The sequence below is a fragment of the Aegilops tauschii genome, chromosome 7, assembly GCF_002575655.3.
Source record: "Aegilops tauschii subsp. strangulata cultivar AL8/78 chromosome 7, Aet v6.0, whole genome shotgun sequence".
NCBI lineage: Eukaryota > Viridiplantae > Streptophyta > Magnoliopsida > Poales > Poaceae > Aegilops > Aegilops tauschii.
The window spans coordinates 48,642,116-48,657,629 of record NC_053041.3 but is presented as its reverse complement, the minus strand read 5'-3'; the positions used below and the strand labels follow the sequence as shown (position 1 = coordinate 48,657,629).

The 15,514-nt window shown below is 42.1% G+C and overlaps 2 long non-coding RNA genes across 6 annotated transcripts; both read left to right on the top strand.

The window, feature by feature from the left end:
* Positions 1-363: 363 nt before the first annotated feature.
* On the top strand, positions 364-5,083 carry LOC109761829 (uncharacterized). 2 transcript variants are annotated; one of them, XR_012189233.1, is made up of 7 exons: positions 364-900; positions 1,580-1,647; positions 2,182-2,345; positions 2,468-2,550; positions 3,566-3,771; positions 3,896-3,983; positions 4,697-5,083. It is a non-coding gene; the product is annotated as an uncharacterized lncRNA (long non-coding RNA). The 2 variants fall into 2 exon arrangements; XR_012189232.1 differs by having other exon boundaries at positions 3,896-5,083.
* A 5,606-nt stretch (positions 5,084-10,689) lies between these two features.
* Positions 10,690-15,195, top strand: LOC109761831 (uncharacterized). 4 transcript variants are annotated; one of them, XR_012188944.1, is made up of 5 exons: positions 10,690-11,003; positions 11,075-12,712; positions 13,411-13,544; positions 13,892-14,224; positions 14,417-15,194. It is a non-coding gene; the product is annotated as an uncharacterized lncRNA (long non-coding RNA). The 4 variants fall into 4 exon arrangements; XR_012188945.1 differs by having other exon boundaries at positions 10,691-11,003; positions 13,892-14,461; positions 14,955-15,195; XR_006667228.2 differs by having other exon boundaries at positions 10,692-11,003; positions 13,892-14,511; positions 14,955-15,194.
* The last annotated feature ends 319 nt before the right edge of the window (positions 15,196-15,514 follow it).

Sequence of the window (15,514 nt, the reverse complement as noted above, 5' to 3'; positions counted from 1 at the left end):
AGGAGCAGCCTCAGAGTAGCGTCATGTATCATAAAATTCATGCTTGGAGTGAAAACAAACAAACTTGCATCATAATCTGCTACCAACTGTACACTACATGTTATCTTCAAAGCAAACTGAAAGAAATGTATTTCTTGTTTGAGAACCGAAGAGACATGCACACATATCATTGAACATATAAACCCTCAAGAAGTCATAGGCAGAACCAAGGCCTCCACGTCGCCCCTAATTCACTATAAACAGTATTGCTGCCACCGCGTGTAAATTTTGTGCCCCGCCGAGGGCATTTTGGTCTTTTTACGTGCAGGGTATAAATTGCAAATCCCGTGGAGAAACCCTCGCCGCCGCCTCCCGTCCCACTCGCCTCCCCCTCCTCGTCGCCCTCCTCTCTCTCTCTCTCTCTCTCTCTCTCTCTCGCTAACCCCTCTCTTTCCCCATCGCCCTACCCACGCCGGCCGGTTCCGGCAAGCTCCGCCCGCCGCACGCCCCCGAGCTCCCCAAGATCTGTGCCACTGCGCCGCCTCCTCCTCCCCTCCACTTCTCTCCTCCTCTGCCCCCCACGCATGGTCGCTGTCGCTCGTCTCTGTAGGAGAGAGAGGATGAGAGGAAGAGAGAGAAGGAAGGAGAGGAGGGAGAAAGAGAGAGGAAAGAGGAGATGGAGGTGTGTGGGCTGATGGGAGAAGGTCTCACGCCGGCGTCGGCCTACGTCTGCGAGGTCGGGCAAGATCTGGCGGTTGGCGGCGGCTCGATCCGCTCCTGGATCGGGAGCTGCGAGGAGACTGGGGCTCTTGGGCGTGCCATGCGCTGGGGGGTGGAGGAGGCTGGTTTGGTGGTTGCTCAGGTTTGGAGCAGCAAGGATATGGGCTGCACTTTCTTGGAGCAGCAAGCAATGGAGCCAAGGTGAATAAGCAACACATACTCGATCGCACTGCTCAAACCATACATGCTTGGAAAAAATTAATGTGTTCTTAAGATCTCTATAGGATTAAATGTATTTGTTTGCATTACTTTCATTCTCTGAAAAGAATGGCGAATCCAAGATTTAGCTCCAAATTATTGCATTTTTTTTCAAAATAGGATGATCTTTCCTTGCTGAATAGACAACATATAGGATAAGAACGTGTATGATGCTGATTTTGGTGGTTTGGACATGGATTTGAGGGTGGAGAATGGCCACATAAAGGAGGCATTCAGGACTGTAAGTATGAATTAAATACATACTACATATCTGATGAAATGCAGGCACAAGGTGTTCTCGTTATAGTTGGGTTCCTCAATCTTTCTAATGTTTTGTTTTGATGTTGCATCGTTTTTTTATTGCAAGCATTGATATATGCGCTCATGCTAGGCAATATAAGGTATTGTCCCATCATTTTTTTTATTGTAGGCACTGAAAAATAAAAGAAATAAGAGACCACAACATGTGTTTAACGTACGTTCTTCTCGGTCCTTCTGTGGTTTTATTTGTCGCCTAGGTTGCTGCTTACTATGAAAATTATGTTAACTCACCTACTTTATTTCCTTTCATCAGCATCTATTTTGCTGCTTACATTTTCTGCCTTTTTTCTGCAACGTCCAGGATCTCCTAGGTTGGTGGATCTGCGACGTTCCGGTTCCTGCTGTTGGTCAGCCGGTTCTTTGGTCGAGGTGTGTTCTATTTGATGCTGATCTTCTTTGTGTTTTTTCATGGCCTACTCTGGTGTATACCCTGATTTCCCTTTATTTTTATTTTCGGTCTAGATCTTTGCATGAAAAGTGTTCTTATGCGTACTATATTTTCCCTGCCCTCAACATCTACGAATTATACATACTCTGTTTCTGCCATTTCAATGGCTTATTTCATGTGGCAAATCATTGATGCCCAGTTTATACCTGGTTGATTACAGTAGACCATCTATTTAGTATGCTACCTACAGGCTTTCCTACTCTCATTTTCTAGTATAAGTATACTTGATGTATCACCCTTGGTAATTACCATCGGTAGCTTACCAAAAATAATTAAATTTACCGGTTGCTAAATCCAACAATGACAGTTTGTTTATATTTTGATATATTTCGCATGAAATGATGCCCTACGTACAGATATTCACCACTCATTTCTACTCTCTTTGCCTCACTTTCTGATTAGCTATTTGTGCACCTGACCGCAGGTCTCTTATTCCTTTTATTTTTCACTTGCAGAGATGGGTTAACTTGTTGCCGGCGGTGTCGTCCCACTGGTAGGGTTCCAGCAAGATGCTCAAGAAATTTCTCATGAAAGTGGATGAGTAACGTCATGGCCAGGATCTTCAAAGGGCCAATGTTGCATAGCCTTTACCCACTCTGCACTGCCGTAACATCTCAAGGTGAGAGATCCCTGCTGCTAGATTCTTCTCCTTGGGTGGTTCTAACTCCATCAGCTAAGCATTGTTGGAGTGATTAGAGGTGTTTTATAGTTAATTGATTCTTAATTTTGATGTGGCGGTAGCGACTACTCCCGGTACATCTTGTGTTGATCACGAGCAACACCAAGAGAGATGTCTGGACTATTTGCATGCAGATTACCTCCAGGTGATTGATTATGATGCGTATGGTCTTTTCCAGCCATGGCAGATGGTATAGTACCTACTGATGAGAGGATAGATCATTTATGATGACGTACTATTTTAGATGGTGATACTAAAGTGTTATTCTAAGCAATTAGGTCTCTTATGTAGTCTTATTATCGCATTTTTCAGGTTTGAGAGCATGTTATAATATCTTGGTTATTTTGACACTGCCATGCTTCACATTGCGATGTGTTTACTGTTGCAGTTTGGAAATATTACTGATAGATGCTTGGCACACTGGCAAGTAAAGTTGTTTTGAGGCCTGAGTCATGTAAAATGACGATATAGCCTTCTTTATAGCTCCAATATACATGTATTACATTTGGAATGAAGCTTATGTACCTTTTTCGCATTTGTTTGATTGTTGAATGCTTCCAATTGACCCCGAATAGAAAGAAGAAAGCATTTGAAACTTATTGTGGTCAACCATGAAAGCATGTTTCAGAAAATGCATGATAGCCATATATGTCAACCAGCTTTTCCTTGTTTGTAATTTGTACCAGCCTTCTGATAAACATTTAGAGAGGCTGCACTTGTTTTTGTCTGGTATTTAGAATACTTCTCTCATGTCGTGTACTATCCTGAATTGGTGATATTAACCAGTATGATTTAATATAATTATTCATGTGTTAGCTATTAGGTTGATTGGTTGTAATCATCAGTATCACTTGGCGTACGAACCCTGCATACTAGCTGGTGAGAGATCCAAAAACTGTTCTCAATCAGTGACGCCTTAAGTGAATGTGTAATATCTAGAGTTCTGTATTTGAATAACAGACTACTTTTGATGTTTCTCAGTTTCTTGAGTCCTATATATCTCCCAAAAACATAACAGACTAATTTTGATGTTTTGGATTTTATCCCATGAGTGCCTCTGCAAAAGTTGTTGAATTGCTCCCTTATGCTTCCACCTATTTGCTTTTGTGATAAAATTTCACACCATGGTGTTAATAAGTATGAATTATTGTCACCTGCAGCAGGCCTTCTCAAGCTGATGAAATTGGTTCCTTCCATTTGTTAGCTGGACAGCTATAGCTGCACAATGCAAGGGTGAGACTACCAACCGGTGTAGGACAAGGTATGCACAAGGCGTTGCGGGAAGAGGTAGTCAAAGGAGATAGATATGTAGACGGCACAATGTAGGCCAAGCGCTAGGGATGAGGATATGGCGTGGCGTGAAGAGGTAGTCCACAAACCTCTGTTCATTTTCCTACCTGCTCATTTTCCGGTCCGGTCCGTTCCCCCCTCATGGCGCCCGTGTTCATGTCTCCTGGCCTGACGTATGTGCATGTGTGGTTCTTCTGCAGCTCGCGGCGAGGATTGCTGTGTCCAACCTGCCGCCAAGAGGAAATAGTCTGTGTGGTGCTTGTAAATAGAGAGTATTCTGGTAGAAAGGTACATGAAAGAATAGGGAAACTTCTGTCATTTTCTTTGGTCTCTGAAAAATAAATGGTGATATGGGCTGATGCATTGCTAAATTACAAGATACAAACTCACTTCTCTTTTTTGATTTTTGGTTTACTTCATTGTGCTACAATGGCTCTCCTAGGAATGTTCTTCCATGCTTTGATGTGCACAATCCATAAAGTGCATGCATCCAGAAACCAATTAGGATTTTGTGTGTGTTATCTTCTCATAAGTCTTGTGCTCGTCCAATAAGAATAAGGTTTGGTGGTATTGCTTTTGTCTGTCACCCGGTAGATTTCAGACTTCAAGCTAGCTGCCGTTATTTCAGGTTATATGTGCAAATCCTTGGTGTGACATGATTGGTAACTGACCATAAATACGTTGCAATCTGACATGTCTAATTCTTGATTTATGTGGTACCATGGTCTAAAAATTGGTCCTAAAGATACATGATGTTTTTGTACAAAGTTGAGACAGTTATTTTGGAACGGAGGGAGTATTAGATTATTTTGTTCCTTTTTAATTTGGTTCTAAAGATATAATTTCAGAGTGATCATTTTGCATCAGCCAAGCTTGCCGTTGTTACACATAATTGTTCTGTTGTCCTCAATTCACTTTCTCGATTTTTTAATGCTACAAGCATTATTGTTCCAGTTTTTTTTTTGTTATTGATCATGCCATTTTTCTTTCTGCCTTTGTAGCTGAAAGATTAGTGAGGCAGACTAAATTCTGGACATGTTCCATGTGAGAGAAATAGCATGTTGATTTTATCTTGAAAATAATCATAGCTAAGGGACGAGGTTCGTAACTGAGGGTCATGTGCAGAGCTGGAGGAAGAAGTTGCGAGGCTTGGAACTCTCCTTGTGAAGGGCTCAGGGACAGCATTGAGGACAATGCCTCTTTAGTTGTAATTGTGATACTCCTGATGTGCAAGTAAACACTCCTGTGATACTCCTTATGCTAAAATGTTGGTTGTTAGTACAGAGGTGGTGACATTATTTGATTCTCTGGTATTGATTTCATGATTTGTGGTTAATACATGATGTAATACAATCCACATTGCATTATATTTCCAGTTACATCTCCTACTTACTCACTACTAACATTCTTTCTAATTCGCTTCTTGCGCCATTGGCGCAACCAGGTCATCTAGTGGTATGAAAAGATAATAGAGTTGCAATCTGATGCAATCATCAAGACAAGTTTGAGTGTCGTGAGGATGGAGTCAGAGCTTCACGGCCACCTGAAGCGAAGAAGTGCAGTCGTATTGGATTTAACAGGAGCCGGTCATCATCACCATACAGCAAGAGATGCAAGCAATTGGTCGCCGGCCCCACGCAGTCCCGACCATACATGCGATCACAAACCTCGCAACATGAAGATCAGAACACAAAATTTGAATCAATTTGGTCCTCTTCTCCTGAGAGAATGAATGAATGAGCTTACCACATATGAATCTGTTGTTGCCGCTGCAAGTCAGGCTTATAGCGGTAGAACTTGCAGCCCCTGCTGAACGCGAATGACAGCCCCTTCCACTCTGAACCCATTGCACAAATCATAATTACACCCCACTCCATGAACACATTTAATTTGCATTCCGAGGTGCCAGATGATGCCGACGACAGAGGAGTCGTGGCCGTAGATGATGAAGCAGAGGTTGGCGCTGACGAAGTCCATGAAGGCACCGAAGATGGCCACTGGGTCCTGCCCTACCATGTCGGCATCGCCGGGGAAGCCAGGAACGCATTGTTGGCTCTCACTAAATCAGAAACATTGTGTCAGTTATAAAAGTCAACATGGCACCCACAGGGTATGGGTACGGGTAATGCGTGCCCGAACCCGAACCCGTCTCAATTTTTTATGCTCAAACCCGTACTTGTACCCGCACCTCGGGTTTTAAATTGTTCCCATACCCGTACCCGACCGGGTGCAGGTAATACCCGCGGATAAAAGTACCCATCTCGGCATTTAAATTTCAACATGTTCAAAGTTGACTAAACAATCGTCAAGACATTCCAATAATCCATTCATACATCAACACATTGATGAATCGTAGAAATTCAAGAAAGAAGTGTCAAGTGTGGAGTGCAAAATTATTCACCAAATTGGACGCTTCTCATGCTTCACCCCTTTTCATTGGTGGAGCACATGCGTTACTCTAGGAGTAGCCAGACGTTGCATAGACCTTGTAGTCATCGCCGCACCCAGAAATTTTCCCTTTTGAAGGTGGATGGAGGCGCGAGGAGGGAGACGACAACAAATATACTCCCTCCATCCGAAAATACTTGTCATCAAAATGGATAAAAAGGGATGTATGTAGAACTAAAATACGTCTAGATACACCACCTTTTATCCATTTTGATGACAAGTATTTCCGGACGGAGGGAGTACTTGACAAGCTATACTTAGCGCCTGGTAGCTTAGGTTTTTTTCTCAATCTAGTCAACGACACATGGGACCAACTTGACATGGTGTAGCAGTATACGGGTTCGCGGGTATGGGTATTGCCTTCCCGTACCCATACCCACCTTACCCGATGAGTACAAATTTTTTCCATTTATAAACCCATGAGTATTTTTATTTCCCATACCCTTACCCTAATAGGGTTTTTACCTGCCGGGTTCGCGGGTAGCAGGTACCCATTGCCATGTTGATATAAAAGCCATGCAAAATATTACTTGATGATTCATTGAACAACATGAGAGCTAAAACTAAGTTCAAGTGGCATCTATTCAAAAAATAATGTTCAGTATTGATCGTGAACTAGAAGCTAACGCGCGCTTCGCTGCGCCATTCTTCAATCATGCGGTTCACATTCTTTTCCCTTTCGCGGGCTTTTTATAAATCAACAGGGCATATTAAAGAAGATATGTTTCCCTGCAAAATAGGGACCATGCAATTTCGGATAAAATCATGTGAACAAAATGTGCACGCACTCATTTGTGTTGAAGCTTCAAATAAAAATAGACAAATCTCAGATTATGTTGTCCAAGGAACTTGTTGGTGTGTTTAAGTATGCATGTGTCCATATTGTCGATGGAAATCATAATGTTCCTAATAAAACCAGACAAAGCTTGTAAGCAACGATGAAAGAATTCTGTATCATACAGATCCTCTATGATTGACATAGGGTAAGCATGTTTGTGCAAACAGGGCTTAAGACTGGGTGTATACGCGATATAAAATATTTGGTCATAAATTGGGGATCAAACTTCTTCTGCTTGATCATTTATTTCGATCATATGTTAGTAGGGTTGCACATGCAGAGAGATGGATCCCTACTGGCTCGTGCATAGCAAATATGGCAGATTGGTAGGCTACAACAAATCCCCATCTGCAACTTGTCCAACACATGGCACACATATATATTAGATGATGGCATGATGTTCACCATTATATATACATGATACCTGAGCTACCACAATCTGATGTTGTTTCTGCAATGGAGAAGGACGCACAAATTGGTTCAGTATAGATGGTTATCTAGTTCGACGCAAGACTGTGGTGCATGCAACAATAGTGATGTGTGGGCAAACTTTACTATATGAGTTTTTTAATACTGACTCTTTATAAAATATATATCACCTCATATATTTACGATTTATAAGAAGGTACCTCACCACATAAGCCCATTGTTTGTCTGCAAAAAAAGAATACAATTCTCAGGCTGGGAAGATATGAAAGAAAACAATATCTAGACTGAATAATCGACAATAATGGCACAGGGTAACCAAAAACCAGTAATACACCAACCATGGAAAGCTATAGGTTCTCTCCTTCAGTGTTATAATCCCATTATCTGATTTTAAGGACAACGAAACTAATCAATGTGATGGAAAAGAAGTCAACACATTTATGTGTGATCAAAAGAAGTTCTCTTGTGAAACATACCATCAATGTAAACTTATCTAACCTTCACAATTATCACAAGCAATATAAGTAGCATCTCCACCGTAGCATTCCTTACAAAGACAACATACTGGACTGGTTTCTGAAACCATAACATCTTCAGATAGAAAAATAGTTCTAGCTTTCCTTCAACTTGTTGTATATTCATCACATGTGTTCTGCGTCCATCAAAGACCATCTAGCCTGTAAGAATAATGTGAAGTTGTCCTTTTATTCTTACAACAACTTGACAAATGTGTTCCGATATATCTAAATTGCCTTCCATGTACTTATCATATAACCTTTTTGATATACGTTTTGCTGGTTCCTTCTTGGCACTTGTTGCAAACATAGACAATATCCACAACACATCTAGGAACCTTGAAATGTTTCTATGGAAAAAGTGCTGGGTGGAATGAGAAAATATTGTAGGTAAACGCTCAAGGTATATATTATCAGTATATAGGTACGCTCAAGGTGAAGCACACCTGAAGATGCAAAATTCAGTAGTTTAAGATATGTGAATTGATTATTAAGATTACCTTCGTTGATATCACGACTGAAGGCTTAAAAGACCATCCATGTCCTTTGTTCAAATCAGGTCTACCTGCAGCAGAAATGCTGATCGTTATACATTGTATAACATTCAAAGGACAAAGAATGTCGAAAACATGGAAGGAAATTGGCATTATTTGCTTCACTAAACATAGCTATACGAAATCTTTCTAAGCAACTCTTCCTCCAACCTGCTAATAGACACAATACAAAACATATTATTTTGCAAATTCGAATTAGACACTGGAAAGAAAATGACACAGAAAAAACATGCATTAGCTGAAAAGTACGAAGAATTGTAAGCAACCATTCTACACACCTCTTTCCCCAACCTGCTCATAGGCGCAGTAAAAATAAAATTCATTGGTGGGCGTGCATGGTTATTGAGAACTGAAAATATAAAGTATCTGAATCTAATGCACCCAATTGCAACCCACACAGATCGCTCATATCCTTCTGATTGTGGCGGATTGGTTGCTTGTGGTGGCTGGTCGCATAACACCATAGCCGACTGTAGTGGTTCAGCAGGAGGTGTGATCGGGCAGCAAGGGCATCAAGACGATAGGAGCAGGAATCTGACAAGTAGGGAAATCTCCCGGACGGCGATGTGCAGGGAGGTAGCGACACTACGTGATGTGATTAGTCGGCATATCCATTTCTTGGGGCATGGGGGTCCATCGGACTTGGGAAAGCCGCAAGGTGGAAGGAGGGAGGAGGTGAATGATGGAAGAGTGAGGCGCCAACCGCGGCAAGAGAAGGAGGCGAGGACGGGTGAGCAAAACAAGAAGGCTGGGGGTAGGGGACAACGCTTTGCAAGCACCAACGTGGCCACCGAACAGCCGCCAGTACCGGCGCTGCGCGGTCAAACCCTCGAACAGCCGGAAACAGGGGGACGCAGCTCAGTCGAACCTTTGATCCCCTCCGCGACAGCCTATACCGCAATACCGCATAACTGTGCAAGGCCGCACAACACGGTCGCAACAGATAGCCAAACCGGTGGCTGACCGAGCCGAGCGGTAAAAAATAATTTCTTGACGCAGGGAACCAACGGAGAGAAGAAGCGAAGTTAAATCTGCAACCTCCCAGATCGCTGCATTCCCTGGGAGCTTAGAAATTGTACTGATTCGTAAGCAAACCACTCGTGTTGCATCATAATACTAACACACATGTAACTGATTTTACTGTTTCAACACATAGCAATGTCCAAACTAATCAAATATGAGTATTCAGATTTGACGTAAATGACAGTGGAAGTTATTGCGTGTTACGGAAAAGAAAAGAAGCACACACACATACATAATAGGAATTGTACTTCACAGTGGCTCATTGAGCAGACAAAATGCAAGTTATTAAAAATTACTGTGAGATGAAATTATGCAATGAACACATAATTTTTGTAATTATCTCAATTCTCTTTTCCAATGGCAACCCAAAGAAAATGAAGATCAACAGAGATCGGACCACAAAGCAGAAAGAATGGAAGAGCAGACTTACCTGGGTAATTTTGCTTTTGCAGAATGCAACACAGGGAGGGAGGGAGGGCTCGGGGAGAAGGGGAGTGTACCGACGGTGGCTCGCTGTAGATCGGCGCAGATGCAGGAGAAGTGGCCAGCCCAAGTGGAGGACACACCGCTATGCAGGCTTCTATTGGGCTCGACCGTGTGCAGCTGGAGGAAGGGGGCGCGCAATACTATTGAAGTCGCTGGTCACTGGACGCAACATACATGATTTGCTTCCATGGTCTCTAGGGCGTAGGCAGCCACCGCGAGCGCGACGACCCTGGTGGATGCCTCTTTCCACCGCGGTGGATGGAGAGGCAGAGGGCGTGGAACTGGATCCCCTTATTCTAGATCGTGCAAAGAGCAGAGGGGATTCGAGGGGCGGAGACGCCGCGCGGTGCAACACATAGATGAGGGCGGAGATGATGCGATGGCAGCCACGGCGATGCAGTAGATGGTGGGGAGGGAATTGGAGCGAAGGAAGGAGATGGGGGCGGTGGCGGCGTCGCGGCAGCGAGAGAAGCGGTCGAGGAGAGGGATTGTGTTGCCCCGTTGTTTCCAGATGAGGTCTCCAGTTCCCTGCAGCGTACGAACCGACTATACGTCTATCCAAAGGGTCTGTCTAGGACACATCTAGATGTCACATCTAAACTGATGTCCACTCTGTTTGTGATTTTTTTGTCCTAATTTTTTTTATTTCTTGTTGCTACATTATATACTTGTGAGAGTTTAGATGTAACATCTTTAAAAAACATCTAGATGTGAATTAGACCAACTGCTGTCCAAAACTTTCACGTGCGCATCAAGGGCGCTCGCTGGGCGTGTCCACGTCGGACTGGCTAGAAGACAAAACAATTTGCCAATTGCTTCTCCGCCGATTCGTCCAGACGAAAGACAAAGGAGCCCTCTTCACTGCCTCTTCCCCCCACACGCAATCTCTCCTCTCGTTTCTCTCCTCCGCCTCTTCCCCGTGGGGGCCTTGCGGCTGCAGTGAGCTGAGATTTAAGGGGGCGAGCAGGATGGCTGGCCAACTGATTCTTCGCCGGATCTGGAGCCCAGGGATGCGGTGAGTAACTGACCAGCAGTTTCTTAATCCTTCTTACTCTCCACTCCTGATTTGTCTTCATGCCCATCTAGCGAAGGACCGGCCTGTTGTTGCCGGGGCGATGAAGTGGTCGGAGGCGCTGGATCCGCGGCCAATCAGTCTGCAACGGCGGCAAGACGACGGAGATCGGGTAAGACCGGTGCTAAAGGTGCACCGCCTTCCCCATGCCGCCTTCCTGGCTTCCCCCTCGCCTGCCCGCCATCTCCTCCCCATCCCAGCCTCGACCACGTCATCCCCGCCGACGAGCTCGGCCTCTGCAGCAGCGCCCCCCTGGCAGGCGGTTTGTGGAACGGGAATGCCCCATTGATTTTGTTTCTTGTCATCTCCAGATGGGTTTGTGGTACCTGCAATTTATACTGGAATTTAATCTTGAGCTCAGGATTCCAAGCCCTTTTCTCTTGAGCTGATTTGCTGCTTATAATATCTGATGGGTCATGCATTCTTTTGGTTCTGAAATTTATATTGCTTTATCCCGAGTTTAGAAGCCCTGACTGACACTAGGTGGTCCAGTATCTAGTGAGTTTCCCTTCTGTGTGTAATTTTCCATCCACATGGTTTGCAGTTTTGTACTCAACCAATCAGTACCGGCATCAAAATATTGAAATGATTAGATGTGGAGTACCTGATCTGCTCTCATAATAACGCAGTCCCTTATTACTAGCTTTGTAAGAGAGGAATTAGCCCTATTTTTCTTTGCTACAAATAACGTGGATACAGAAGACTGAAGTAGAACTAGGGCATCATGCACGAGAAATTCAAATAGTGCACTGGAACCAAACCTTTAGCTCTTGGGTCTTGTTGATTCAGTGCAAGAACATATTTTTTAGCTGGATGTTTCGCTCATTTGAGTTTCTATTGTGTTCTTCAGTATTGTTAGATGTCAAGTATACAATGATACACTTAATCTTGATTTAATTTTGATCATAAAGAGTTTAGCATAGTTTTGTTGGACCAAGACCATCCTTTGTGTATATCCGTGATCTGTACCAAGCAACATAGCTGCCAGACGAAATGTTCCTTTCTGATGAACATAAGTGTTCCAATCTCTTCTCTACCACTAACATATTTACTTATTCTTATGATATTGTAAACTTGACTACTTAAGTGTGGATTGTTTATGCAGGATTATAGCACGGAAGAAAGGTCAAGAGAAATGGATATATTAAGACTCTTTCCTTACTGGCTTGATACTAATCAATGGAATGCAATACTGAACGATGTTAACATTCCCTCTTTGTTTATTCTGACTGGTCCAAATGGTGGAGGTAAATCCAGCATGTTGTGTTCAGTCTACACGGCTGCATTGCTTGGAATATGTGGGCTGATGGTGCCAGCTGCTTCAGCTGTCATCTCACACTTAAATTCCATCATGTTGCATATGAAGGCCTATGCTACTTGAGCTGACGGGAAAAGTTCATTTCAGGTGCCAATTTTGTAGCTTTGCATTCCTTTTCTGCAAAATATGTGTCTTGTATTCCCAGGAGCACATGTGCTACACTATCTTATAATGTTTAGATTTTCTGGATCATGGAGTCAAGCCTGATAAAAAATACTTTTTTATGTTATTTAATTTTGATGTCGAGCTTTTCAATATCACGGGAAAGAGTCGAGATGCTAGAAACTATATTGGCATGGGGCTTGGTGGTATAGTTCCCTGGCCTTCGAGTCAGGTAAGTCATTGAATACTAGATTTACATTGTCCTTGATCTCATGATATTTAATCGTAAATTCATGTCACATGGTATTCGGAGAAGCTGAGAAACGTATCTCTACTGAAGAAATTAAGTGAATCTGTGAATTGGAGGATATGTTCTCACCTTCTTGATGCTCACATCCTATTACCTTTAATTTGAATTCCAATCCCAACAAATGAAACTGTATCTGGAGCATTAGACTATTTCAAGTCATTCATAGTGTTAAATTGATTTAAAGGCAAATCTGACCAACTATAACTAAATCATCTTACTATTATGTTAACTCTATAGATTTTGTAGATACGAAAAACATGATGACAATGGCACATATTACATTTGAGTTCTCAAGGCCCACAAGAAACATGATTTGTTCCTTGTTCTAGAAAACATCACAAAGAATTTTAGCTACGTATGAAGCACAAGAAGCATGGCATTTAGATATGTGAGCAAATATCCATAAAATTTTGCGTCTACCGAACTATCGAAGCAATTATCATTTTTCCTTAATGCAAAGTACTTCCTATAATGTGCAGTTAGCCTGTGAATTTGTGGATACAATGGGATTTTGAGCGGTGTCTTTGTTTTTTCAACATTCTTGCTGCACATTTACCTATTTAACTTAGACGGTCTAATTATAATTTAACTGCTTTTTCTTTATGTTATTTCGGCTGCAGGATATGAAACTACCTTCAATTTACAGGATCTGAAATAGCTCGGTGATCTTTCTTCCCACATCATCTCAGAATTCTGTATGTAGTCCTCTAAAGCAAAAGTGAAATTTTCATGTCTTGGTACATTTTAATTTCAGGTACCACTACTATGTTGTAAATGATAGATTAGATTCTTATAAGCTTGGTTTTCTCAAATCTTCGTGCTTTAATAATGGATGCTTCCTTTTTCAAAGTATAATAAAAATTTGGAATTATTATTTGCAATTCCTACACAAGGACATCACCAAAGCAAGTTTTCCTTATTTAAAGATTTCTTCAGCTCAAAATGTTATTGTACTACTATGCCTTCTTGAACTGAAAAGTTTCCAGATTGCAAGTTTTCCTTATTTAAAGATTTCTTTAGCTCAAAATGCTACTGTACTACTATGTCTTTTTGAACTGAAAAGTTTCAAGATTGCTAAGGATTTTCCTCTTCTTTCTTTAGAGAACTCGACATTCAGAACTCGCTGGCTCCAGCTAGATGAGCTTGCTGGTATTTTATTATCTGGTCATAAGCAGATTTGTTATCTTCAATTAAAGCTAAATGTGAGCCACACCAACTTCCTTTAGTTCTTGGAATTTTGTTATTGTCCTTTGGATTAACAATATGCCACAATGCTTTAGAAGATTTGCAGGGATGTGTGCTATTTGAAGATACAGGTGGCCTTCTTTGTTACTTATGTTTTCATTTTTTTATAAACTATTTGCAGTTCCATCTGCTTCGTTTCTGCAATCTTCAAATTCAACTTATGTTAGAGGCTTCAGTTCTTAACATATGGTACTTGATTAATCATCATGTATATTGTATAAACATAAAATGATGCACTGAATGCACTATGCTCTTGCATATTGTTGATGTTAATGTTTAATTATGATCAAGAATAGTTGGCATGAGATGATCCTGCATCTGAACTAACGGAAAAGCAAGGAAAGCCTCTGCTGTCTTATTCTACCTTTTTGTTCTTTGTAGTGTGACATGCTGATGCACAACTATGTTATCCAACTACAATTGTAGGCAAGCACTAATGCCCCTCTTTGTGCTCATATGTGTTCTCTGTTAGCCAGGTTAGTGTGAAGTAAGCAGGTAGTTTTATAGGAATGCCCACTATATCATGTTCAGAGGTTGCGTAAAAGTTAACTACATCTGATATCCAGCCTCCTTCATATTATTTTCTTCTATGATATATTCAGTGTCAATCTAAACGTGCTTCTGAAGTCAATAACCATATCTTAGTGTTTTTTTACAATAGTCATCTGCTTCTTATCTGTTCTAGGTGTTCTTGCCTCTGAGCCCACTCTTTGCCATGATGTACTGATCTCCTCATTTTACATTATTTATGTTATTTGTATGTGCGATCTTGTCACAAGTTTTCCACAATTTTTGTTCATGTCTGTGTCACGAAAATCATTTTCGACCAGTCCCAGTTTCTTTCTATCTACTTGCGTTTAACACCCAGTTGTAAAATAATGTGGCGCCGACACTCTCACCCGTCGTTGTGCCTCTCCAGGATTAGCCAACTCAAGCGACTTCTTGCCAGTGTACATCGGCGACGACGACCGCACCGACAATACTGGTGGCCAAGTGCGCCAAGGAGACCAGCACGTCTTACTCACTCTAGACCAGCAGAGTTTTTTCATTGCCTTTAGGCATTTGAAACGGAGATGGTATGATCCTCCTATATTTGCATGCTTGTAGCTCTGATGTACAACCTCCGTAAACAAATATAAGAGCGTTTAGATCACTAAAGTAGCGATCTAAACGCTCTTATATTAGTGATCTAAACGCTCTTATATTTGTTTACAGAGGGAGTATTTTATAAATGTGTGTTGCTGCTTTGTCTTATTTTTCCAGCCAGTATATTGCTATATTGGTCAACATTGCCTGTTAAGGGATGGCTAGCCAGGGCAAAAAAACTGAAATTAGATAAAAGGGGGTGGAAAGATCGCTTGTCAATCTGGCACCGTACAAACTTCCTCTTAGGAGGCGCCACCGGGTGGCGCCCCAACCCCTAGTACCTGACAACTGGGGGCCACGAGACAGCAGTTTAATCGGCGGCTGATCGATCCT